The following is a 25,504-nucleotide window of genomic DNA, read 5'->3' as shown; positions in this document are numbered from 1 at the left end:
ATCAGATTAACGATTCATGTTTCTTTCTAGCTAACTTCAGTCTAAGAGCTATATACTGTTGTGACACAGAACTAACATTAAGAACATTTCATTACATTTAATTTATAGGTGGTTAAACTAAGTATTCCATTATCTATGTGAAGGCTACATTATACTCAAGTTCAAAACTAAGCAAACTAAGATAATTTTACCATTATCATTAACCTGATGCATTTGGCTCTTATAATATATGTTGATTTTAAATGTAGGAAATGAGAAGATATAATTCAGCCAACTAAGCTAGCAATCCAGTGGATATACTGCCCCATTGTCTCATTCAGATATTTTTTAAAGGCTGTTTGTGACTCCACCATGTTTCAAGTTTTTGTTTTTTCAAGTCATGTATGTCGGCAAATTACTTTCTTGCTTATTATTATTTTTTTTTTTTTACAATTTTTGTATTGTTTTGCTAGCAATCTTACTCAATCTAAAGATCCCAGATGGTCATTACAGCCATAATAAAATGGAGAATGGCCATGTTGTCCTGGTATGAAGAAGGAATCTGTTTAGTTAAAAGTTTTAGAGCATTTTTCCATCTTTTTGTGCTTTTACAGTATATTTTTATTGAACTCTTTTGTATGTTTTATTTTTGTACCCGTTAGTTTATGATGGTTTTTCATTTTTTTCTTCATTTTGATTTTTGAGCTAAAAATTATTGTGAACACATCCGAGAATACAAATCTTGTATAGCGTTTGCTCCCATGGGTGCACAGATAACTCAACCTCCTGGCCACGGACCATACTGTTTTAAAATCCACGGGCAAATTTATCACCAAATCTCTCCACTATACACTAACACTTCTACCTCTCCAGGATATGGACAGTTGTATGTTTTTGACACAGTGCAAGCTACTGAAGTATGCTTACAAAATAAAGCAAACTCTGCATGCAGCGAAAATTTACTTCTCCAGCTAGATTCCATGCTCAGAACCATCAACCCCTTCGCTAAATCATACAAACATATGCATGAAATCGCTCAGTCCAATCCAACAGCATCTGTATGAATGGTTTTCAAGGAAAACCCTAGGCAGGATTTACGACGATAAAATGCCCCGACATGTCACACCGATTTTCGCCGGAGAAGATGGCGAACTGCCTGCTAAAAGGGACATTTGCATCTATCCCATAGGCAACTCCTGTAAACAGATTTCCACGCTCAATATGAATTGCAATCCTATGGTTTACCCACTTTTATTCCCTTACGGAGACATTGGCTGGCACAATGATTTACATGTTCCCGATAAAAGAACCGGCAAGCGAATAAAGCTTACTCAATGCCAATTTTACGAGTACAGATTAGCAATGAGAAATACATTTAGTATTTTGCAGTCCAGCGGCAAACTATTCCAACAGTACGTCGTAGATGTGTATGTTAAAACAGAGGGCGCGCATCTCAACTATCTCAGATTACATCAACAAGATCTGCGCATGGAACAATAGAAAGGACTATCAGACGCACTGCAAGCAAACGCTGAAAATAACAACGTACGTGTAGGCAAAATGATCATATTACCGTCCACATTTCCAAGAAGTCCAAGATACATGCAACAAAACTATGAGGATGCCATGGCCATAGTACATAAATTCAGAAAGCCTAATTTATTTATCACATTCACATGTAATCCTGCTTGGCCAGAAATTCTACATGCACTGTCGGATACCACTTTTTCATTATGCCAGGAAGTGCTTCTGGTTTTCCGATGCTGTGGTTTGGAAACGCTTCTGGCATACTCCCACGATTCCCTGTGGGAATCCATGGTGCTGCTGCAGCCCAGGCTCTGGCACTGCCAGCTAACAGTCAAGTGCATGCTGTCTCCACCTATCCCTTGATGTATGTGTGTGTACTTTCATTTCAACGGCAAGTATTACACACAGAAAGAAGGCATGCCGATGGGATCACCGTTATCTGGACTCCTAGCTGAACTGGTAATGCAACGATTTGAAAACATAGCTTTATCCCAGATTACACCCAAAATTTGGATACGCTGTGTAGACGACACATTCGTCATATTAAGAAAGAACCAGCTGAATGAGTTCTTCAATCATATTAACACAATATTCCCTGCAATCCAGTTCACAATGGAAAAAGAAAACAACCGACACATCAACTTCCTGGACATTTACATCAAAAGAAATAGTGACGCCACCCTGACCACAAGTGTTTACCGCAAACAATGCTACGCAGACAAGATCCTACACTACGCCAGCAACCACCTGGTATCTCATAAACAGAGCTGCGTGAAAACCCTATTTAAACGAGTCCACACGCATTGTAATACCAAGGAAACAAGAATTAATGAGAGATGCTATCTGTTTCAACTTTTCACCTCGAACGGATACTCAAAATCATTCATTAATCGGAGTCTACACGGCAGACGCCAAAGGAATCAGCATACAATCGACGTAAATCAGAACCCCCACCCCACCTGGCATTCACTCCCGTATCACCATAATGTGTCAGAAGGCACGGCATGCACCCTGACCAAGTGGGGCATCAGAATAGCACATAAACCCACCAACAATCTGCGCATGGTCCTGTTTAATGCTAAAAACAAGAAATCGACAGCCGAAACACGAAACGCAGTTTATAGTATTCCATGCAATTCTTGCTCAGCTGTATACATAGGACAAACGTCAAAAAAAATCTCAACACGTGTACAGGAACATCGCAACGGCGTCAGAAGAAAGGACGCACTATCTTTGATATATGCACATACTAAATCGACAGGACACACATTCAACTGGGACAACGTAAAAGTAAAATTTAAGGCCAGTACAAAAAGCGCCAGAGAGTTGGCCGAGTCTTGGCTATCAGATGAAAACGCCATCAACAGACACTTGGACATAAACCCAGCATATGCCAACTTAAGAAGGACATATACACATTAATTAAACTATACAACCCCCCCCCCCCCCCCCCCTGATCATACTGACTTAGTCACCTCCACCCAAATACTGAATGTGTTGCTATATATTGCCTTTGATTCTTGTAAGTCTAAGCATTATCCTCTGATGAAGGGGTTGAAAGCTCAGGAATAAAACTATTTTATGATACGTGATTCGTTTTTTCTCCCTTTGTGGATCTCCAACTGCAAATATATATATATATATATATATATATATATATATATATATATATATATATATATATATATATATATATATATGTATATATATATGTATGTGTGTGTGTGTGTGTGTGTGTGTGTGTGTGTGTATATGTATGCATGTGTATATATAATATGTGTCTGCTGTTTTTTCCTATGGTTTCTACATTTAGTGGATTTTGTTTTTTAATTTTCACCATTGCTCTGTTACGTGTATGGTTTACTACATATGTGAAAGAACAGTACTAGGTGCTGGATATTCACCAACAGTTCTGACAACAGTTATGTCTATGTTAAAACAGACATATTCATACATTGCCTGTACTGTTTTGGCATTTTATTTATATAGTGATGGACCCAATTAGCAGACTATTACGTTTCTATACAGCATTTCACAAGGTTCAAGCAGTTCAAACAGAATTGTATATATAGTTTTAACAAAAGTGGTTTTGAGAAAATCAAAATGCTTTCACATTCCAAAGTGGCACTCTCAACAGGAGATCATGAGATTTTTAAATGTATTATAATTAATGGAACACATACTGTGCTTGCAAGATCACTAATAAGCATACTTGAGAATCTTGATTGACAAAGTTCCAGATAAGGCTTAGGTTAAGTGCACTACATGCTATTGTTTAAACTTCATCAAGTCTTATTTCTTTCTTGTATTCAGTGCTAGCAAGCAATGCAAAACCATAATTAGAAATGAATGTATGGCATTTATATAGCAGCCATCTATACAGTATATTACATTTAGATTAAAACCTATAGAAGTTGATCATGTAACATATCTATTTCTGTTTACTTCCTTCTGATCACCTTTCCTGCTATATAGTGAATGAAGAACCTGCAATTAATTTTGCAGTAATAATAAAATAAAGAAATTAAACATGCATGAAATTAATCATCACTTGTGAATTCGAGTAAAGTAACAGACCTTGATAAGCAAATAATGAATAATAAAGATAAGATATTAAAAAGTTTGTTAGGGTAATAAATGTATTTATCTTTTGTAACCACCTTATCTAACTAAAGACTGTCTTAAGGAGGGGTGGCAGAGCCTAACCTATTGGTAATGGGTGTAACACAGATAACCATCCCAGACAAGAAGGGAATTTAAAAATAATTAAAAAAAGATCTAAGGCATTTTAAGAGATGAGAGAGGAGATTGTATTTCTATTTGCATTTTCTAAATATTTGAAAGGTCTCATTTCAAGGCTTTAGTGCCATGGAACAAATATGATGAAGGTACAATGTGAATATTTATACAGTATTACGCTCTTTGTATATGTATGTGAGATGATTAATAAGGGATGTTTTTATGGTTAATTCTTCATCACAATTTGTGCAAAGTAGATACTGTATTTCAGCCTTTAATACTAAGTTCTTTGCTAGCATGTTTCAGTGGGCTAGAACAGAATTTGCTTAGCAACTAGTGCAATGTTGGAAATACCTGGCGCTACACCAGTCCCATAGGAGTATCAACTGTCTTGGGGAAAAAACAAGACTTTCAGTTTTTCCATGTGAAAGCCTACGCGTGATGAATGGGTTGTTTGGATCTGATGTATAGCATGTGTTTATGCAGTTATGCCTGAATTATAATCCCCCAAGAATCTGTTTGTCTGTTGTCACAAAACATTTGCTTATCGCCTTTACTGATAATTAATTATTGCTAATTACCACTCCAAGAGCTGTAGTAGTTGTAACCATTTGTTTGTCATGGCCTGTAGGGACTGCCCTTTAGCTGACCTTAGTTCCCCAAATGACGTCATGGAGGTCAATGTATTGTAGACAGTGGGTACAAAATAGGGGAACCCTGATAAATCTGCTGCTTCACTAGACCTAACTAAATCCATTTCCAACACTGTCTCCTTGGTAGGGAGCTGGTCCACTCCCCATTTCTCACTTTCTCACTTCATATCTCATCATTTTTCCACTGCATAGCTATCTCTCCTTTTTCGGGTCTCACTCCTTCTCATCACTTAAACCTTTTTGTAAATAAATCTCAATTACAGCATGTTTCAGCAATGAAAGAAAACTACAGTACTATCTCACAAATGCTATGGAAGCAAATGTGATCTAAGATGAAGTTGAGCAGTGTACAAATATTCGCTTAACCCATCTGAGCAACTACACATAAAATAAATTAAAAAAACGCACTGTTTGAATCAGGCCGTTTGTTTAAATGAATTTAATGCGTTAAGCATTAAAATGAGTATAACTTAAAATATAGATAACATTCTATCTATCTATCTACTCTATCTATCTATCTATCTATCTATCTATCTATCTATCTATCTATCTATCTATCTATCTATCTATCTATCTATCTATCTATCTATCTATCTATCTATCTATCTATCTATCTATCTATCTAAAAGTAGAAAGCTAGGGAATGTGTAACACAGAGTACATTACTTTTTTCTGCTTACTTGACAAGTGTAAAATGGAGCCCTGGGTACCAGCAGTCTCCCTTTGATGGGGTTGTTAGATTATCTGTTCTGAATGGCTAAAACCCTTGGGTCACTCTTTTCTTAGAATAGTTGTGTATAGACCACTAGGATAAGTAAAGTACAAGTTTTCCATGGTGCTGCTGGGCTTTGAAAAAGAAAGAAAAGTTTGTGTATAAAAGAAATAGGCCTTATCTATCATACCTTACATGGATGTGGAGGTGTAAAAAATATTTTTAAGATACTGTATTTAAACTTCACCATTTCCATTGCAGGGCTTTACATATATTAAGTGTCTCTTTATTAGTTTGTCTCCAAGGACATGTGTATTAGGTTAGTTGACATTTGTAAACTGCACTAGTGTGAGTGTGGGCATAAGCTATCCTGCAATGGAATGTCATCCCATCTAGTGTTAGTTTCTGCCATCATGCAATGTTTCTAGAAAATACTATGGCTCTTGCAACCATAAATGGGTAGCTGCATATACTGTATATGGACAAAAATGAAATGTCACATTGGCTAGTGCTACTATTTTTAAGGTCTGTCGTGTTTTATTCCTGGTATGACTACTGTCTGTCCACCTGTATTTTTTCAACTGCTCCCCTTTTTCCCAACATCCCAAAAATCTGTGTTTTAGGTGAACTGATATATTTAAATTTCTCTGGTGAGAGTGGTTAGGTAGTGGTTTGTGATCTGTGATTGTGTACTGTCCAATGTAAATTTACTTGCTGCTGGAGTAGGTTTTACCTTTATCATGGTCTTGTTTGGACCTTATTCCCAAGTCCACCTTTTTCTAATTTATATCATGTCCCATGTTGTTTCAGTCTAGTCCAGAGCCTTATGGGGGAAGGGGGTTGGTGGTGTCTCCAAATGGTCTTTAATCTCAGATAAAGTTGCAGTCACCTGAAGGGGAAACAGAAGGGGCTTTCTAAGCCTCAACTCTTTGTTATGGCATTACCTTAAGGTCCCCTAATCTCTAAACAGGTCCTTGGTTATCAGATGGTGTTGTTAGGCCAAAATTAAAAATAAATTGAAAAATTTCCAGAGCAGTTTATTGTATTGTTGGAATGTTTATAGTAAACTCAACTTAAGAGTCATCATCAATATGTTATTATCTAGAAAAATAGTTCTTTTTGGAACATGCATCTGGTGTCGCTAGCCTGTTTTCAGTTACTGGGGAAGTCACATTCTCTCTGCAGCATTCTAGGCCCACCTTTGCTCATCTGTGTACATGTATAGCCTGAACTTTTCAAATCTGCTTGGGGGATTTGAAAGCTAGAGCCCTTTTTATATGACCCTTTGGTTGGTAATTGGTATGCAGTTCTCACTTTTTAGGAGTAGTCATCATCATTATTCTGAATCATGTTGATGACTTACTACAACATGATTTAGTACTATGCCCACTGAAAAAAAATTGAAATTCATAAATATTCATTTGCATTTCTGTTTTCAGTGTTGAATATGTAATGTTCTTTTAATATTGTCCTTTGATGATTTGTGCTTTAGACCTTCATTTTGTGTTTTTATGGCATTATTTGGCAAAAATTTTATGATGCTAGTTGTCTAATGCATTTTGAGATGTGGTGTCTTTCTCTCTTTGAAGGTAAACTGGAAGCAGTCTCCCACCCCTCTGCCACCCCCCTGGCCTCACTATCACCTCTTCAAACTTCCATGGCTACTACTGTGCAGTCACAATGATATTTTCCCTTGCACATTACTGCCTGCACATTCAAACTATCACCTTTCACACGCCACTCACTTGGTATCCAAGGCAGCACCATCTACTTTACACAATGATGTCAGTGAATCCAAGGCAGAATCCATCCTAAGGTTTGCCAGCATCAACTTACCCAGGCCAGTGAACTGGAGCAAAGGGATAGATCACCTAAATGCTGTTCTTGAAGTGTTTTATCATTTTTCCCTTTCTCCATCCCTCTCACATTCACAATGATTGTCATACAGACTCATACACCCTCTGTACAGACTCATTTTCTGCCTGTCTTATCAGGATGACTCTGACCTTTCTAACAGTATGTGGACACCTATGCCATGTCTTTCGCTCACTGTGTGGCCCTTAGAATTTTCATGGCAATGGTTTCTACCTCAATAATTTCGAATTTTGACTATCCCTTCATTCTTTTGGGTTTTTACTTTTTGAATTTTATATTGGCATAATTTACCTTTGAAACTTTGAGTAATTCATTTGCTTATTCTTTCATTAAAGTTCTCATTTGTTGGTCTCTGCTAAGTTAAAAGAGTGTATTTTTATTTCTTTTGTTCTTATTAGTTTCCCTGCCCTTATTCGTTGCTTTTTTTTTAGGTTGTTATTCTTAATACTTATGTTCTATTACTATAGTACTTCAGTTAATAAATAATACATTTTATTTTTATAGCGCCTTTCCCATGCTCAAGGCACTTACAGAATAAATAAAGAACGGCAGAATATACAGTATATAGCATTGTACAAACCAGATAAATAAACAAAGAAGATTAAGACAGTAAATTCTGAAAAAAAAAAAAAAAACAGACAACATAATTGATGGTCTCGCACACACATACAGGTTACATGAGCATCTTGACAGAGAAGTAAACTGAGAGAAAGGTAATAAAGTCAAGTAGAGCTAAAAGCCTTCCTGAACAAATGAGTTTTGAGTTGTTTTTTAAAAGAATTCATGGAGTCAGCTGACCTGATTAATTTTGGTAGGTCATTCCAGAGTCTGGGCGCTATACAGCTGAAGGCCCTGTCACCCATGGAGTGTAGATTAGTGACGGGCACAACAAGATTACCAGAATCAGAGGACCTTAGTGGGCGGGCAGGCACATAGTGATGGAGAAGGTCACTGATGTAGTTTGGCGCGAGGTTATTTAAAGCTTTGTAGGTTATTAGTAGGATTTTATATTCGATTCTGTAGGACACAGGGAGCCAGTGAAGGCGGAGCAGGATGGGTGTGATGTGCTCGCTGCTGCTGGCTCGAGTAAGGACTCTTGCAGCTGAGTTTTGAATAAGCTGGAGCTGTGATATAAGATTAGAAGGGGCACCTGCCAGTAGGGAATTACAATAATCGATGCGGGATGTGATAAAAGCATGGACAAGTTTCTCAGCATTAGAGAAGGATAGGAAGGAGCGAACACGGGATATGTTACGGAGGTGAAAGTAAGAAAGTTTCTTAATGTGATTTATGTGGGCGGAATAAGTGAGGGAGGAGTCAAAAATGACACCAAGATTTTTTACAGTAGAGGCAGGTCTGATGAGATCACTGCCAAGATGGACTGGGAAGGAGCTCATTTTATTAAGTTGCATTTTAGTCCCAATTTGCAGGAGTTCAGTTTTATTGCAATTTAATTTTAAAGAGTTCTGCTCCATCCAGGTTTTAATTTCACTAAGGCAGGTTGTGAGCTGAGAAAGCTCTGATGAAGTTCCACTTTTAACATTGAAGTAGAGCTGAGTATCATCTGCATAAAAATGATAACCCAATCCATAACTACGGATAATATGGCCAAGGGGAAGCATATAAATACAGAAAAGCAGAGGACCGAGGACAGAGCCCTGAGGGACTCCTTGTGTGACTGGCGCTGAGCTGGATCTACTGTTGCCAAGACTAACAAACTCTTGCCTATCAGTCAGATAGGACTTGAACCACTGGAGGGCAGTGCCAGAGATACCCAGCATGTTCTCCATTCTGAACAGTAGGATGTCATGTCTGACAGTGTCAAATGCTGCACTGAGGTCTAACAGAATTAATATGCTGGTTTGTCCAGTGTCTGCTGCCATAAGCAAATCATTGGTTACCCGTAGCAGAGCAATTTCACAGCTGTGCCGCGCCCTGAAACCAGACTGAAAGGGTTCCATCAAATTATTAGAAGTTAGGTAATTGGTGAGTTGGGAAGCTACAACACGCTCAAGAACTTTTGACAGGAAAGGTAAGTGGGAAATAGGCCGGAAATTGTTAAGATTGTCAGCATCAAGGCCAGACTTTTTTAACGTTGGGGTTACAGAAGCAATTTTAAAAGTGAGCGGCACAGAGCCAGTGTCAGGGATGAGTTTATTATTGTTGTAACAGTTGGGATTATGGCATGAAGGCAGGATTTAAGTAGTGTGGTGGGGATGGGGTCCAGTACACAAGTAGTCGGCCTCATCTTATAAAGCAGGTCATTAACAAACGCAGATGTGACTGGTGAGAACTTAGAGAAGGAGCTGGATGGAGTGGGAAAACAGGGAGAGATATAAACAGATGATGTATTTATGTTGGTTGAATTATTTAGATCTTTAATTTTGTTACGGAAAAAGTGGAGGAATTCCTCACAGACTTCAGTAGAAGAGGTAGTTGGACCAGATGCGGGTTCGAGTAGTTTATTAACTACAGAGAACAAAACCCTTGGGTTATCATGGCTACTTTCTATTATTCTGCCATAATGGGTGTTCTTGGCAGAAGTTAGTGCTTCTCTGTAAGCTCTTGGGTGGTCAGAGAAAGCCTGGATGTGCACGGTGAGGCCAGTCTTACGTGACATTCTCTCAAGGCGTCGGCCAGCTGCTTTCATAGATCGCAATTCTGAGTTATACCAAGGAGATGAACATTTAAATGAAACCTCTATGTTTTAAAGGAGCTGTTTTATCTAATGCTGAGTGAAGGGCTGAGTTATAGTGGACAACAAGACTATCTAGTGTTGATGGAATAGGTGCAGACAGTAAAAGATCAGAAATGGATCCAGAAAGGATAGAGGGACAGATATTTTTAAGGTTTCTGTAAGAAATTTGTCGTTTACAGGTAAGAGGTGGGAGAGGTAATGAGACAGTGAAAAATACTGCTTTATGGTCAGAGAGTCCCAAATCAGTGCTGTAAATGTTGGCAACAGATAGTCCAGAAGTGCAGATCAGGTCCAATATATGACCGCCACAATGGGTTAACTGATCCTAATCTGGAAATTGGTCACCATCGTCATGTTACTATTTGATATGTAAAGCTCTGTAGTCATGCTGACCAATTACAATTATAATGGGATGGTCTATTAGTCTGCTAACTGCTGTGCTTTTTGTCTTGTATCAGCGTATATGTACGCCAATAGAGAGATTTAAAAATACAGATATACTTATTTTGCACACCATAAAGTTTTGCATTCTTTCACAATGCATTATTATGGGTTCTGTCAAAAGCTTTTTTGAAATCGGTTTGGAAGACTGCAAGAGGCTTCTGGATCTGACACTGTTCTGTGATGTTATGAAGTGTAAAAGTAATATGATTCAAAGCGAACATATTCTTCTCAGAAGTGTTTGTTTATTTTTGCTTTAAGTTGATTGCGCATCACTTTATAGTGCCCCTTACCAGAAACAGAGAAAAATGTGATTCACCTCCAGTTGCTACAATCACTGAGGCAGCCTTTCTTTGGTAGGGCAATGATAACACCATGCTTCCAGTCTTCTGGGACCTTTTCATCATGCCAGATAACATTGATGAGGTAGTTAGGCTTTTCCACAATTGCATTTTTAAAAATTTTTTTATTGGTATTTCATCCAGTCTTTCTGCCTTACTCTCCTTTAGACAATGCAGAGCCACTAATTAAGAGGACTTGACCATCCGTACTTTGTATTAGTGCGTCAGTCATCTCTCTTATTTGGTTTACTGTCCCTTTATCATTTCTTTCTGCTGTCAGCTGGGCTTCTTTTGGTTGATTCCTTTAACCATCTCTTTTTATCCTTATTAATTTTTATCTTCCTTCCTGTTGTCAATGAGGTACTAAGATGCCCCAGTGATCTATTGTTCTCTGTGGGTTCATCTTCTCCTACTGAAGAGGGTTTCATCACTTTCCCTTTTTTCCCATTTTGGAGATATGTTTGTCTTTCAATTTATCTTTTGTGTAAGCTCATGCAAACTTTAATACTTAATTTTTCCTTTCGCTTCATTATATCTTGCCCACAACAAGATAGTGTTTCAAACCAACATTGGTCATTTTTTAAATGTGAATGTCTTCAGGTTGAGCATCATTTCATACTGCTGAAGATGTGGTTAGTTAAATTTTTGGCATTACTATCTGGCAATGTTCATGTGATTTTTTTTTCTGCATATTCTCATGTTTGAAAAATGCTGTATATTCCCAATGCTGAGGTAACAAATGCAGCTGAAAGATAGCAGCTTATCATCATTGTGGCTGATCAGCAGAAACAAATGGGCCAATAGTTGAAACTGTAACTCTTCTATCTGTGTCCAGTATTGCTTTGATGTCACTGATCATTAATTTAGTATACTGTCAAGATGACATCACTATCGCATCTTGGACGTGTATGTTGAATGTGCATTTTTCAATATCTGTGTTTGATTTTGTGTGTGCATAGGCTTGTACAATTGTTATTTTGACCAGCTTGGATTTTAGTCCTGCTGCGATAATACATTCACTAACTGGTTTCCATTAAAGAAGTGCCTAAGAATTGTCTCTATTGAATTTAATTCCATCTCCATGTGTATTGCCTGTGGTGGAAAAGAACACACTGAAAAAAGAAGTCAGTACTAAAAAGGAAAAATTTAATAGCATTACAGGCACTTCTGTCAGAACGCAATAAAGTCTTCAGCTTATATACAGCTCATTCTTTTATGCAGTCCATTGCTAAGTTTTGCAGAATTAATATCTTTGATAAGAGAGACTTAGCAGTAGCCTTGAGACTGCTGATTGTCAATTGGATCTAGCTGAGTGTTTATTCAGGAGAGTGATAAATTCAGAGTTCAGTCAATATTTCATTTCAGTTCATGAAAGATAAGATGGTCAGGTGATCTTCAGCTGTTAGTATGACATCATGAAATACTTGACCAACCTAAGTACCACATTATTTTGTCTTTTTTTTTATACACGGGGAATTTATGCAAATTCCAAACACACAGTGACCCTAGCAGTAAATTAAAAACACGAGTTCTTGGAGCAGCTTCAGTAGGGATAATTACTGAACCTCCTCTAATTCTTGTTACTCCTATATTTATATTCTGTTTAATATCATTTATGGTATTTTTCAAATTGTGGGTTTGTCAATTATAGTTACACTAACCGTGTTATCCGGCTTTACCTGGTAAGTTTTGTCAGTTAATTGGATGTACCAGAAATACTATGTAACCAAGTATTTTTCTATATACCAAATTGGTATTTGTTTTTACGAAAAGCCAGTAATATTGGCAAGTAGTGTGGTGTAGTTGATCAGGCTCTGGAATTGAGATTTCAAAACCCGAGGCTGTGGGTTCAAGTCCTTCTGCTGGCACTGCATGACCATGAGTATGTCACTTTACCTGCCTTTGGTCATGTTGTAAAAACAAAAGAAAAATAACCAATGGTTACAAATGCTATAAGCTGCTTTGGATGAAGACGTCAGTCAAGTAATAATATTATTAGGTCACTGGAGGTGCTTATTCTTGAACATGTTAAATGTAATTGTGAATAAGTAAAACATTCATAAGCTTTAAAATGCTCATATTTAGGATGTATTCCTTATGTTTTACCAACCATTCTCCTTCCATTTGACACCTTACTTTTCATGCCAAATGTGATGCCATTGGTCAGTGGTGCAGCTCACATGGCCCAGCAGTAAATTGTTTCTGCTGAAAACATTTAGTAATAAGTTATGCACAGTTGTTTGAATAGCTGCAGTCTTTACTCTGAAATATTGATATATTGCGTCAAAAATTTAGGTCAAGACATAGTCTGCGGTCTTCCCCTGATCAAATGAGGGAGCTTTACAAACTTTCAGATTTTGGCAGAGTTTGGTCCAATGTTGTGGATTTGTATACCAGACATACACACACGCACACGCACGCACACGCACATGCACATGCACACGCGCGCGCACACACACACACACACACACACACACACACACACACACGCAAACAAGCATCCACATACACACACACACACATAACACGCAAACAAGCATCCACACAGATTTTAAGCTTTATATATTAGATTTTATTTTGATTCAGAATACATTTTGTGGTGTTAACATACAGCTAGACAGACAGATATACAACTTAGTGGAGGCTTTAGTAATGAAATAATAATTGTATTATCTCAATTCTTTTACAATCTTGAACTGAAGCAGTAACATTTCAGCAAATATATTACTTTACAAGGGTGTAAATGTTATCAACTGACACTTTGAAAGTTCAGTAGCAAAAACTGTTTTTAGACAAGCTGCATCCTAACACTCTCATCACAAATAAAATATTTAAACTTCTGGTTTGCTCTTCACATTTTAGTTTAGGCTACCAGCTTTTGCACAGTACAGTGCCATTTATAGTTCACGGACACCTTATTGTGTTCATATATTTTTAACCTTCTTTTTATCATAAAAGGTCACTGAGTCCTGAAGCTGAGATGTGAAGAAAGATTTCAGATTTACTAAAGCAAAATAATTTTCATTTACTTGCGTTTAATCATCTTTATTGAGAGACAGCATTAGAAAAGATTTTAACTTTAGTAGCATTGAAGACTCATTGGCAATACACACAAACACAGCCACATAATGTATATTAGAATCACTGATTACCCCTCTGTATTGCTTTGGACAACAGAGGAAACCATCAATATTGGAAGTCATATGTGCAAATGACATAAACAGTTAATAATAATAATAATTCATTACATTTATAAGCGCTTTTCTCAGTACTCAAAGTCATGTATGTCATATCCCTGCTTGGGTTTTTAAATGCTGCAAACATGTGATGGGGCCAACTACCACAAATACTCAGGAGAGAATAAAAGCTCCACTGGCTTTAAGAGAAATGCATTTTTTATTTTAAAAAGTCTGTCCTATCAGTACACTTAACTTGCTTCAGCAATGTTCCACTGGTTAATAAGTCTTTGTATGAAGCCCTTTGATCATTCACTGTTATCATTTTTAACAGTTTACTTCCTAAAAAGGAATCTTCCTGAATGGCAGGGTTCCCATCCCTTGGACCTTTTTAAAGTGACTTGCTTCAATATTCTTGTCTCGCTGTAGCCAGACGCATAATATATATGACTGGAGACAACCATGAGTGAAATGTGCTTAAAACTTGGTGGGAACAATTACACAGCTCACTGAGTGTCACATTGCTAAACCAATCCAATGCCTCATGAAGGCAGTTCTCAAAGTAGGAGTGGTGATTTTAAACTACAAAGATCAGAGGTGCTCTTGTGTTACCCTGGTCCGGCAGACAGCAAGTTTCTGTTTTCAATAAACTGTGTACAGTTGAAAAGTCTCCTAAAAAACCCTTTTAGACATATAAATGTATGTCACATGTGCAGAGGGGACTTTGCAGATTTTGAAAATAAACATAGCCTGTTTTAAAAATGAACAAAACCTGTTGGAAAGAAAAAACCTTTCTGTAGTAACCGATTATACATTGACATTCAAAGACCTCAACAAACAAATGGCACATGTGAATGATATGTTGTCACAGGTGTTGTGCATGTTCTCTGTTGTTCAGCATTAGGACGATGTATGCTTGAAAGACTTGGCAGCTATATTCATGAAAATTATAAACTGCAAAATATGCATTTTAAGTAAATGGTGTGTCACACCCTATCAAAAGGCCTACTGTTAAGAAAGCTGATAAAAGAGCCACAGAAAATGGAGAATTCTGTACTCAAAATACCTGAATCAACAAATCTTCCTAACGACACCAGTAAAATCAGGAAGAAGGCTACGCAACATCCATCTTCTGACTGCATTTCTAAATAAATAATTAAAGATTTTTAATGTTACTGTCTAATTGGATAGGCAAACATGCCATGACATAATAGCCACTGTGTTTTCTGAAAGACGTGCCATAGGTGGTTGTATGTGTGTACAAATATATTTTGAACACACCTCTTACTTTCAGGATATTTGAACACCATTTCAGACCAGATACTTGCAGATGACCAGGGAGGCCTGGCCAACAGGTGATGTCAGGTGATCACAATCCCATGTCTGGCTCAAGCTGGGTTCTGCTGTGGGTTCCTCTAGTGGGCAGACTTCTCTTTATTTTTCTGTGAACCATTATGGGAGTCAAATTTGGATTGCTGTATGTCTTAATCTATACATACCTCTTTAACTATTCACAAAATAATTCTCTGTAAAGAAGCAATAGACTAAATACCCCTTTTATATTTCAAAACAGAACCTAAATAACACTTAAAGGATACAGTGTATAACAGACACAATGTTTCACCTTTTCTTGGGCACCTCAAATTCAATATGTTTGTAAGTGTTTATTATTTTTATGTTAGTATACCATATCAGGTATGCCATCATGTGGAAATATACATTTTTAACACAAGGTCTGTGCTGTTTTATTATTATTGTATGTGGTTTTGACTGAACTGTGTGTTATTGTGTTTTTGTTCTCTTAAATAAAAAGTACATAGTATGTCTTGAAATGGTTCATTACCTTTTACTCTTTCTCAGTTATACCATTTACAGGACAGAGTTATACCTAAAGAAGATAATTAAGCAAAATAATAATGAATAAATATATGTATTTTTCTGCAGGTACTTTAAATTGTGGAGCTGCAGTAACACAAAGGACAGAAAACAGGCAAAGAATGTCCATGGGGTAAGGGTCAATTTTAAAAACTTATTTTTACATGCAGAGTGCAATGGAGGCATTGAAGGCAACAAGAAACTGGCACTTTTCCAATTCAGCATCCAGATTCTGGGCTGTAATCGCAAGCGGCTAAGGTATAAATTGTTAGTCAGTTTTTTCTGTAAGGGTTAGAGAACTTTGTTTATCTTAGAAATAGAAACAAACAGTAGTATATTTTAAAAAATGACACTTTCCATTACTCATTTAGAAAAATATGGTATTGGACTACTACATCAAAGCTTTCAGACACCTTAAGAGACAGTATAATTAAAATGAAAAATTTATGTACTGAATTTTCACTGTGGATTGTAATAAGAAATCTGTTATGATAAGACCACCAGGTTTGAAACCATTGCAAACTGTGCAAAGCAAAGATTTGTAGTATCTTCTTAAATGCTGCACTTCTTTCTTTCAGTGGTTGACACACTATGTGTACTGTATTGTAGGACTATCTTTAGAAATTTAATTTTGTGAAGTTAAGTTTACTTCAAGTCCAAGCTTCATCAAGAACAGGTTTACAGGGTCATTATTATGACATGTACAGTGCATGTGCTAATCAACCTACAATGAGCTGGATTCAGAATCAGACTCAAATTTATTTGCCAGTACTTAATATACAGGAATTTAACTTTAGCTTTGGATCTGCTTACAGTATACCAGAAAACAACATAACATATAAACAACATAATAGAATAAATAATAAATAAATAATAGAAGTTAAATAACTTACATTATAAAAAACTGCAAAATAGGGCAGTTACAAAGGAGGTGTGCAAATGGTATGCAAATTAAAGCATACACTATGTATTTATAGAGTATATGCACATGCACACTCATACACACCAGTGATATTTCAGTTCTGATATTAATTGTAGTTTTAGTTTTTATTTTATAAAATTATTTTTTATTTTTATTTCATTCTAGTTTTCAGTGGAGTCAACAATTTTTATTTTTATTTAGTTTCGGTGTTAAAAATTTTAGTTTTTATTTTATTTAGTTTGGGCTTTTTTTTTACATAATATTAGTACAATTTTAGTTTTTTTTTCTGTTGCAAGGCCACAAATGTTGGCTTACACACATTTTAATGCAAGTTATGTTTCAGTCAATAAAATACACTCACGGTTCATAATGCCGTTAAACACAGCTTGACTATCAATGATCAAACAGCATAAGTGGCCTAATGAGTACAGTCAGCAAGATCAAATATTTCAACCCAAGAAACCAGTCTGTGCAAGCACGTTGCTGTTAAGCTTTAAACAGGCAGGCATTTCGAGAGATGTGTTCATGTTGCAACAACATCCGTTGCACAGATAGCCACAAAGTAATAATGTTTGCTTGACGTGTGCCTGTAATGCAGATACACAGACAAGGTCCTCGGCCACTGGCTCCAGCAGACTGTATGTTGAGGATTTCTGCTGCCAGTACTGAAGCAATGACGTGGGGTGAGGTTCATGACTAGTGAGGCACTGAGTCCTTCAGAGTGAGATTTACAAATATATGAACCCAAAAGAGTAGCTTATTCACCATTCAGTTGGCAGCATGCACAATGACTACTGGTTATGATTCATATCTCATCAGCATTCTTTACACACAGATAGGTAAGGTACATATTTGGCTAAGAAAGAATGTTACATTTATAGCAGCGAGAGAGAGCGGAGAGAGCACGTTTGCTGTGCACCCTCCATGTGTTCTAACTTTGCCGTTGCAATTTCACAATTCATACTCATTCAATACAAATGAAAGTGGTGTACAAAAAAAAACATTTCAATTTTGACCTTAGCTGAAATATTTAGTTGTTTTTAAAAGCTTTAAATTTTGATGCTTTAATCAATTTTACTACAGAAAATTCAACAAAACGATAACAAGAAAAACAATAGAATATTTTATTTAAGGTCAAAATGTAGTTGTTAAATAATGGATTGTCTTTTTCTTAGACAAGAAAACTGATCCCATTTTTTTATAAAATTGAAAAACGTTTATGGTCTTACCTTTATTTGTAAGTGAAGTCCATGTGCCTATCCTTCTACACGAAAACCTCCATCCTAGTTAATTTCCTTTAAAAGTCTTAATCTTCCTTTTTGGCAGTCAGTCGGAACAAAAAATAAAAATATACGGACCACTGCAGGGCACTTGACTTTCTGATATCGCTAACTTAATGGTGCCCAGAGCCTCTGCGTAGAAGAACAACAGCAACTAGAACCCGTCAGGCTCACACCAGTGTGACATGGTACTGTCTTCTTCACCTTGTGCCTTTTCGCTGTGGTTTTATGTCCGATCAGCAAGACTAAATATGTCACACACATTCATTAAAGATATTAGCCAGACTGTGAGTCAGGTTGTAAAATAAAAGCGTGTGCAAACATTATATTGGCGACATACAGAGAGACAGCAACAAGCACGTGCCAACTGCATGCATCAACCCAGTGTGTGAGGCACAGCACAGTCTGCGGGGAAGCTTGGCTCATCTTGTCAGTGCCGCACCTTGTGTTCCTCCCCAATATTTGATCAGGAAATGCGCAAATTCAGCAATTTTGACTGTAAAAATTATCAAAATTATTAGAATCATACAGAAAACAAATTTATATCACAGACCAGTGGACAAATATATTTTATGTTATGATTATTAGTTGTTTTACTTTTCATGATGACACGTGAGACCACATGTCCCTCTATGAAGTACAGTCATGGTGCAAGAGAAGTACTGGATTTCCACTAAGTACTGATCCAGCTGGCCTTACACTGAAACTCTGAGACTCTTTTCTTCTTCTCGCACGCTACGTTTGTTTTTATTATCATCTGTGCTATAATTACAGTATTTCCACACGTTACTTTCTCGCTTTCTACCCAAAAACATCTCTGCAAAACTCACCATTGTCAACCACACATGCTTACTGTTTCAATCCGACGAACCAAATGTGCTCTACAAACAAACAACAGTCCTTGCAGAAGTTTCACCACATGACTATAGTAAGCCCAAGGTACAGATCACCATATAGTAAACAGCGCAATGTAACTGAAGGCTCAGGGCGACCTACAAACAACCCCTCCGCACCACTGAACCGGATTGAACAAAAATGCTATTGCTAATTTTTGTTTTTACACAATTTTCGTTCTCGTTTTAGTTCATTCCCATATTACTGATTTTTATTTTTATTTAGTTTTAGTTTCTCTGTGTGCCTTAATTTCAGTTCTTGTTCTTGTAAAATGAAAAACAATATTTTTAGTTCTAGTTCTCGTTTTCGTTATGAAAATATCACTGACACTCATGCCTTCATATATGAAAGAACACACGAATAAGCAATGGTGACAGGCTAAATTAATTTTTTATGTGGACTATGACTTTAGGAAATAATGTTTAAGTGTCTGTTACTTTCATTTTTAAGTGACCTAAAGCATTTAGCTGAAGGGAGTTGCTGAAGCAAACCAGGTAAGAAAGGAGAATGTGATTACACTTTCCATTATTTATTCATAGAATTGTACTAGGATGGGTTTGGGAAATACTTAATTTATTCAGCTGATGTAGAAAACCTATCCACTGCTGATCTTTTCTTAAACATGGAAGTGGTGTTATGTCCCAGTTGAGAATATTATTTATTATTGATAGGTGTACCCAAAACTTTGAAAGATTCCCCATGCTGACTGCAGAATCATTTATTTCTAGAGGCCCAGGTTGTCTCTGCTGTTTGAAAAAGTCAATTACCATTTCCAATGTTTTGGTTGCATTGAATACCAGATTATTTGTTGTGCACCAAGACAAAAGACAAGTCACCTCCTTTCTTCATTTAATTTAATTTCCATTAGTAATTAGTCCAGTGTCATCTGTGAACTTAGTGATTTTTAGAGAAAGGTCAGTGGACCAACAGTCATTGATGTACAAGGAATAGTGTAGGGGAAGTCACAACTTTGAGAGGCATCTGTACTAATATGGAGACTGTCTGAAAGGTTGGAGCTCATCAGAACATACTATTTCCTGTTTGTCCAAAAACTGTAAATTAATTTAGACAGAAGCATTCAATTCCATTTATAGAAGTTTAGTTACCATTTCAGGGACAATGGTGTTAAATGCTGAACTGAAGCCTACAAACAGTGTTCTGGCATAAGCTCCTTTACAGTCCAGATGCTCCAGCACAAAGTGCAAGCCCAGGTTTATGGCATCATCCACAGATCTTTTTGCCCTATATGCAAACTGAAGAAAGTCAAAATGAGGAGCAAATAACAGATGGATTAGAACTAGCTGTTCAAATACTCATATTAGTAACACCTGGTATAACACTGACAACAATAGACAAAATAAACCAGAATGTTTCAGTGCATGTTATTGTAGTCCAGGATTTAGTTACTAGAGAAAAAACATGGCTACAGGAGTAAAAGAGGAAATGTAGAACTTTATTTACAAAGTGGGCCAAAAAATGTTTTATTAGCTCTTCACACAGTGCTCTTTTGTTGTGTTCAGCCAAGCTAAAACATTATTGCCAGCAGCAACTTAGAAAGAGATTAACAAGAAGAATTGGTGCTAACAGACCTGAATGAGCTAAAAGCTTGTGGGCACTTGTATTTATAGTATTTACAGCTGTCATGAGCTGGAAGTGCATAATCATCCTTCCATTGATCCATTATCGGAACCTGCTTTTTCCAGTTAAGGTTTTAGGGAACTAGGGTATGTCCTTAACACACTCATATACACAAAAAAACACACTTCCTCTAGTAGTCACCTGATAATCTCTTATATATGTGTTTGGAAGTGTGGGAAAACGAGAATAGACTGAAAAAAATTTACGTGGACATGGAGAGACCATAGAAACTCCTAACAAACGATGGCCATGCATGATCAGAGCATTGGAATTGTGCAGCAGCAACACTCACCTCTGTTAAAACTTTGCAGTTCAGTATAAGTAGACAAACCAAAGAACAATTGATTCATGCATAAAACTAAGGAAAAAAGAAATTGATGCTTTTTGTTTAAGAATGCACACATAAATAATTTAGAACTCTCTTATATGATACAGGATGCCTCATATTGGTGTCCTTCTACACCCCCAGCATTTACAGTACTAATACAACAGTGGCAGTTTTGGTGTCATTCCTAGTGGAATATCATTTATGTTCAACTTGTACTGTAAAAAATCAAGAAACGTTTTTCAAACAGATCCTAAATAAAGTCACAACAAGAAATGTGTGATTCAGTTGGATTCTCATCATTTTTTCAAGAAGTGTCAATATAATATAACCATATTATCAACAGTTCCAATATTAGGATTCTGCTTAGCATGGCATGACATTACAAAACAGTCTTGCTTCAGATAAATAATAAAAGTCTAATAAACTTGAGCTAGGGGCTCTACAAACATTGACTGTCATTCAGAGCTGTGCTTTCACTTTTACTGTGACTCCCATGGTACTACGCTCTGTTTATCAATATGTGGCCTTTTATTTTGTACATTCAGGGCCTACTTTACTATCGCTAGGTAATGGTTACAGTGTTCAGGATTTTAAAGGGAGTAAAGCAAAAATAAGAAGTAGGAAAACAAGATCCACAGGAATTGCTAGATGTTTATTGGCAGTCTGGCCAAAACTTAATCAGCCAACAATCGCCTACAAGGAAATTCAGATATTTGTGCACACTAGTAGAGAACATTAACTTTTTTCTTAAAAAATTTTGTCTTTTTAAAAATGTAATATAAACAAGCATAGTCATGGAGATATATGTGAGAAGTCATTACGGTATATGTGCTACAGTAATGAGTGTACAAAACATGAATACATTATGTCAAGTGAGTTCAAATTGTCTGTTGGAATAATTTCAACTACTGCTGCATAGCAGTTCTGTGTTTTGCATTACTGATCCAAAGCTTTCACAGCAGAGAATATCTACTAAACATATGTCGTGTTTCTAAGATGGGTAAAAAGTATGAGGTTAAATATTCACAATTAGTGAGGGGGTGCAAATCGCCTATGTATCCTACAATTTTTATTAACTGTTTTTTGATAATTCTTCCAGACATTCTGAAATTTGAAAATAATGTTCACATTTTAAAGAATGTGTTTCAAGTTATAGATTATTTAAGACAGTAACAAAAGCCTAGAAAATTTGGTCTCCATTATTTTACAGTATAAAGAATCCAGCAACTACAATTCCTGTATAAGCCCTGCAGCTTCATATGAAATGTCTCCTTATTCTGTGACTGCACAGTTTTATTACCCACATAGCAATTATTCTCTGAATAGTCTAATATTCCAACATCAGTATATCTCTGATGCTAAACTCTCTCAGAGAGGTTTTTTAACCTATTACTTACTATACTCTCCACTGAATATATGTTAGAAAATAAAATTCTTGCAATTTGCAATTGATTAATTGATGCAGTTACATACCATTTCTGTAAAACAGTTTAGCAGTAAGAAAACTGAATAAACTAAACTTGTGCCTTCTTCTTGGAAACATTTTTTTCTAAATAATTTCATATTAAATGCATCTCTGGATTACAGCATTTGGAAAAAAAAAAGTTTCTTTTGGCTGCAACTCAGAAAGCTTGATGAAATACCATTTTTGATGGCTCTATTTTCGCTGTTCAATCAGAAAGTCAAAATAATGAACTCAAGAACATTCCTTAGAGCAATTTAACTTATTACAAGAAAATGCTATGGATAGACAAACAAAAATAAAAGTAGTTTTTTTAGCTGAAAGTCACACTTTATGCAGTATGATGCCAAAATTGAAATTATGAAGAACATAGTTTAGGAAGAATAGTCCCAGATAAACAATTTCTTACAACATGTGGTAGTCATTTGGTCAGAAGTAATGAAGAAATTATTTGAGGTTCAATGTCCTTATTCATAAACCATGTCAACCACAGTTTTATATTGCAACGGTACCATTAATAAATAAATATATAAATTCTTTGCATTTGTATAGCGCTTTTACATAGCTTCAGTACATTGTATGTTTAAGTTATAGAATTTATATTGCTTTTCTTTGTTTTTTGGCGTCTTTCTCATAGCTTCACTTTTGTTAGACAATTCTTCCTCTTTTCCAAAATTACTTTCCAATTCTAAAAGCTACACTGTAGTTGCATAAATTAGTTTTTTAAACTTTAACTATGGGGTTCTTTAACTTTCCAGCAACACACAACTGTAGTTCTACATTCTGTCATAACACAGATAGAAAATTTAGGAAGAATACAACTGCAAAGAAATAAAAAGGAGGCATGTCTTTTAATTAACCTCACTATGATATGCTTATCATAAATATTCTGTTGCCACCATACTGAGGTGTACTGATAGACTATTTGTAGATTATTCCAATTCACTTGGGTGAGCATCCTTCAATTTACTGAGCATACACATACATTAATCTTTTTATACAACAAGGGAGGATTACCAGCTGCTTCAATTAATTTACCACTATTTCAATGATTTTTATTTTTATTTTTTTTGCTGTTTTCTGTTAAATAGGGAACCGTAAAAAGTGTGTTGTGGTATTGCAGTGGTCAGCACTGCTGCTTCACATCTGTAGAAGATTAAAACCCTTGCCTGGTCACAGCCAATGTGGAATTTTCATATTCTCCTTATTCCTGTGTGGGTTTTTTTTTCTTTGGACCCTCCAGTTCATTCATACCTCCAGCCAAAGATGTGATTTACTAGATTTATTGGCACAGTTTGAATATGTGCATGTATGCACCTTATACTGCACTGGCCCTTTGTCCAGTGCTGGTTCCTACAGTGTGCCCAATGCTGCTGCGGTAGACTTCCTGAGATACTCAATTGAATCAAGCGAGTTTGACAACTTATGGATAACGTGGCTTCTAGCAGGCACACTTGAGCCAACCCTGTTCCCAAAATGAGATTCCAAAAAAGTCCATGGAAATACACAAAGGTGCTGAAAATGAAATGCACAAAGGAGGCACAGCAAGAAGCAAATGATTTAACAATGTAATGTAAGAACAAATAAGTCTGTCAGCCCCAAAAGCCTGCCTACATTCTTGAAAAAAACCCAGTGAAATTTATAGCTGAACTATTCTCTAAAATAACTGGAGAGGACTTTAATTGGGACATCGAGGTCTCTGCAGCCTACCGTATATGTGGATTGAATTGCTCCAACCCAAAAAGCCTAATTGTCTGTTTTGAGAAACTACAGGTCAAACAATTTTATGTCCCTTGGCAGACAGGAAGACAAGATTATTTTTGAAAATACCCACATTCATATTTTCCCAGATTTTTTTAACCTGCAACAGCCTGAGTACATTCTTTAGGCATTGTTCTTGCCTGTCAGTGTGGGATGCCTAATGCATTTACTCAGACCATATTAAAAAGACTCCTCAAAACAACTCCCATACCTTCTCATTTTCTATTGCTTTTCTTCCATCATTCAGTCAAGATCTTATCAATATCCACTCTTCATGTCTCTAAGCTCGATGGCCTTAATTATCTGGCCTGTTTGGCCTCCTTGACTTTAATTTTGAGAGTGACTCAGGCTCCAAATTCTGTGCAAGGATATACTTTATAGTGTTAAGCCCCAATACCTCTTGGGATAGTATTCTGCTGAAATCTAGTGAATAAAGTAACATCATGGTGCAAAAAAAAAAAGAATATTTCTATGCATTCTGTTACTTTATTGTAACTTAAAGGCAACTCTTCGATACTCAGTGGAGTAGAGCATCCAGCATAAAGCACAACATCAAATAAAAAGCTGTAAAGGCAGTTTTAGAATGAACTGAGACTGAACCATTGCTTGAATCTGGCTATAGTGGTGATGACGTGAAGTGGGTATCAGACATTACACAGAAAATGAAGCTTATGCATGATACAGCACTGTACAATGTAACTGCCATTGAATGTCCTGTGATGGTGTGACATGTAGCTGCGTGACAAAAAGGCAAAATGATTGCAATAAAGTGCAAGGACAAGTAAGACATTAGCCTCCTAGGCACTGTTTGCAATGTGGCAACTGTCAATTTTCATGTGAGGGAAAATGTTGAAGTCACTAAGCTTTATGCGGTGGTAAAGCATGCAAAGAGACATGATTCTACTGTCCTGACTGCAATGTGAAGCTGTGCTGTGGTGACTGTCTCAAATCGTCTCACACAAAGGATATGTACTCATGTGTGCATCAGTACAGCAATGGGCACTAAACATACTGTACTTTTCCTGCTGTATTTATGTTGACGTTTTGGGATTTACATGTACTGTATCTGTCAGAAGTAATAATATTTTTTCTTGTTGAAAAATGTTCAAAGTTTTTAACTTGTTTGTCCAGGGGTAAACCTAATGCTGAAGAGGCTACGGTCCTTTTAGAAGTCCAGCCCTTGACCACCTCAATTCTTCTTTG

The 25,504-nt window shown here is 36.5% G+C and overlaps 1 protein-coding gene across 3 annotated transcripts in view; it reads left to right on the top strand.

The window, feature by feature from the left end:
- The window catches only part of enox1 (ecto-NOX disulfide-thiol exchanger 1), a 722,268-nt gene that overhangs the window by 214,551 nt on the left and 482,213 nt on the right, over window positions 1-25,504 (top strand). For 2 of the 3 annotated variants that reach the window (XM_028799665.2, XM_051926915.1), the window contains one exon: window positions 16,086-16,149. The exons of the other annotated variant lie outside the window; for it this stretch is intronic. The gene's annotated coding sequence lies outside the window, so the exon portion shown is untranslated. The remainder of the gene's footprint in view (window positions 1-16,085; window positions 16,150-25,504) is intronic. 3 annotated transcript variants of the gene reach the window in all.

The sequence above is a fragment of the Erpetoichthys calabaricus genome, chromosome 4 (genome assembly GCF_900747795.2).
Source record: "Erpetoichthys calabaricus chromosome 4, fErpCal1.3, whole genome shotgun sequence".
In the NCBI taxonomy this organism is placed as follows: Eukaryota; Metazoa; Chordata; class Cladistia; order Polypteriformes; family Polypteridae; genus Erpetoichthys; species Erpetoichthys calabaricus.
The sequence above is the reverse complement of the archived record's forward strand: the minus strand, read 5'-3'. Positions and strand labels throughout refer to the sequence as shown.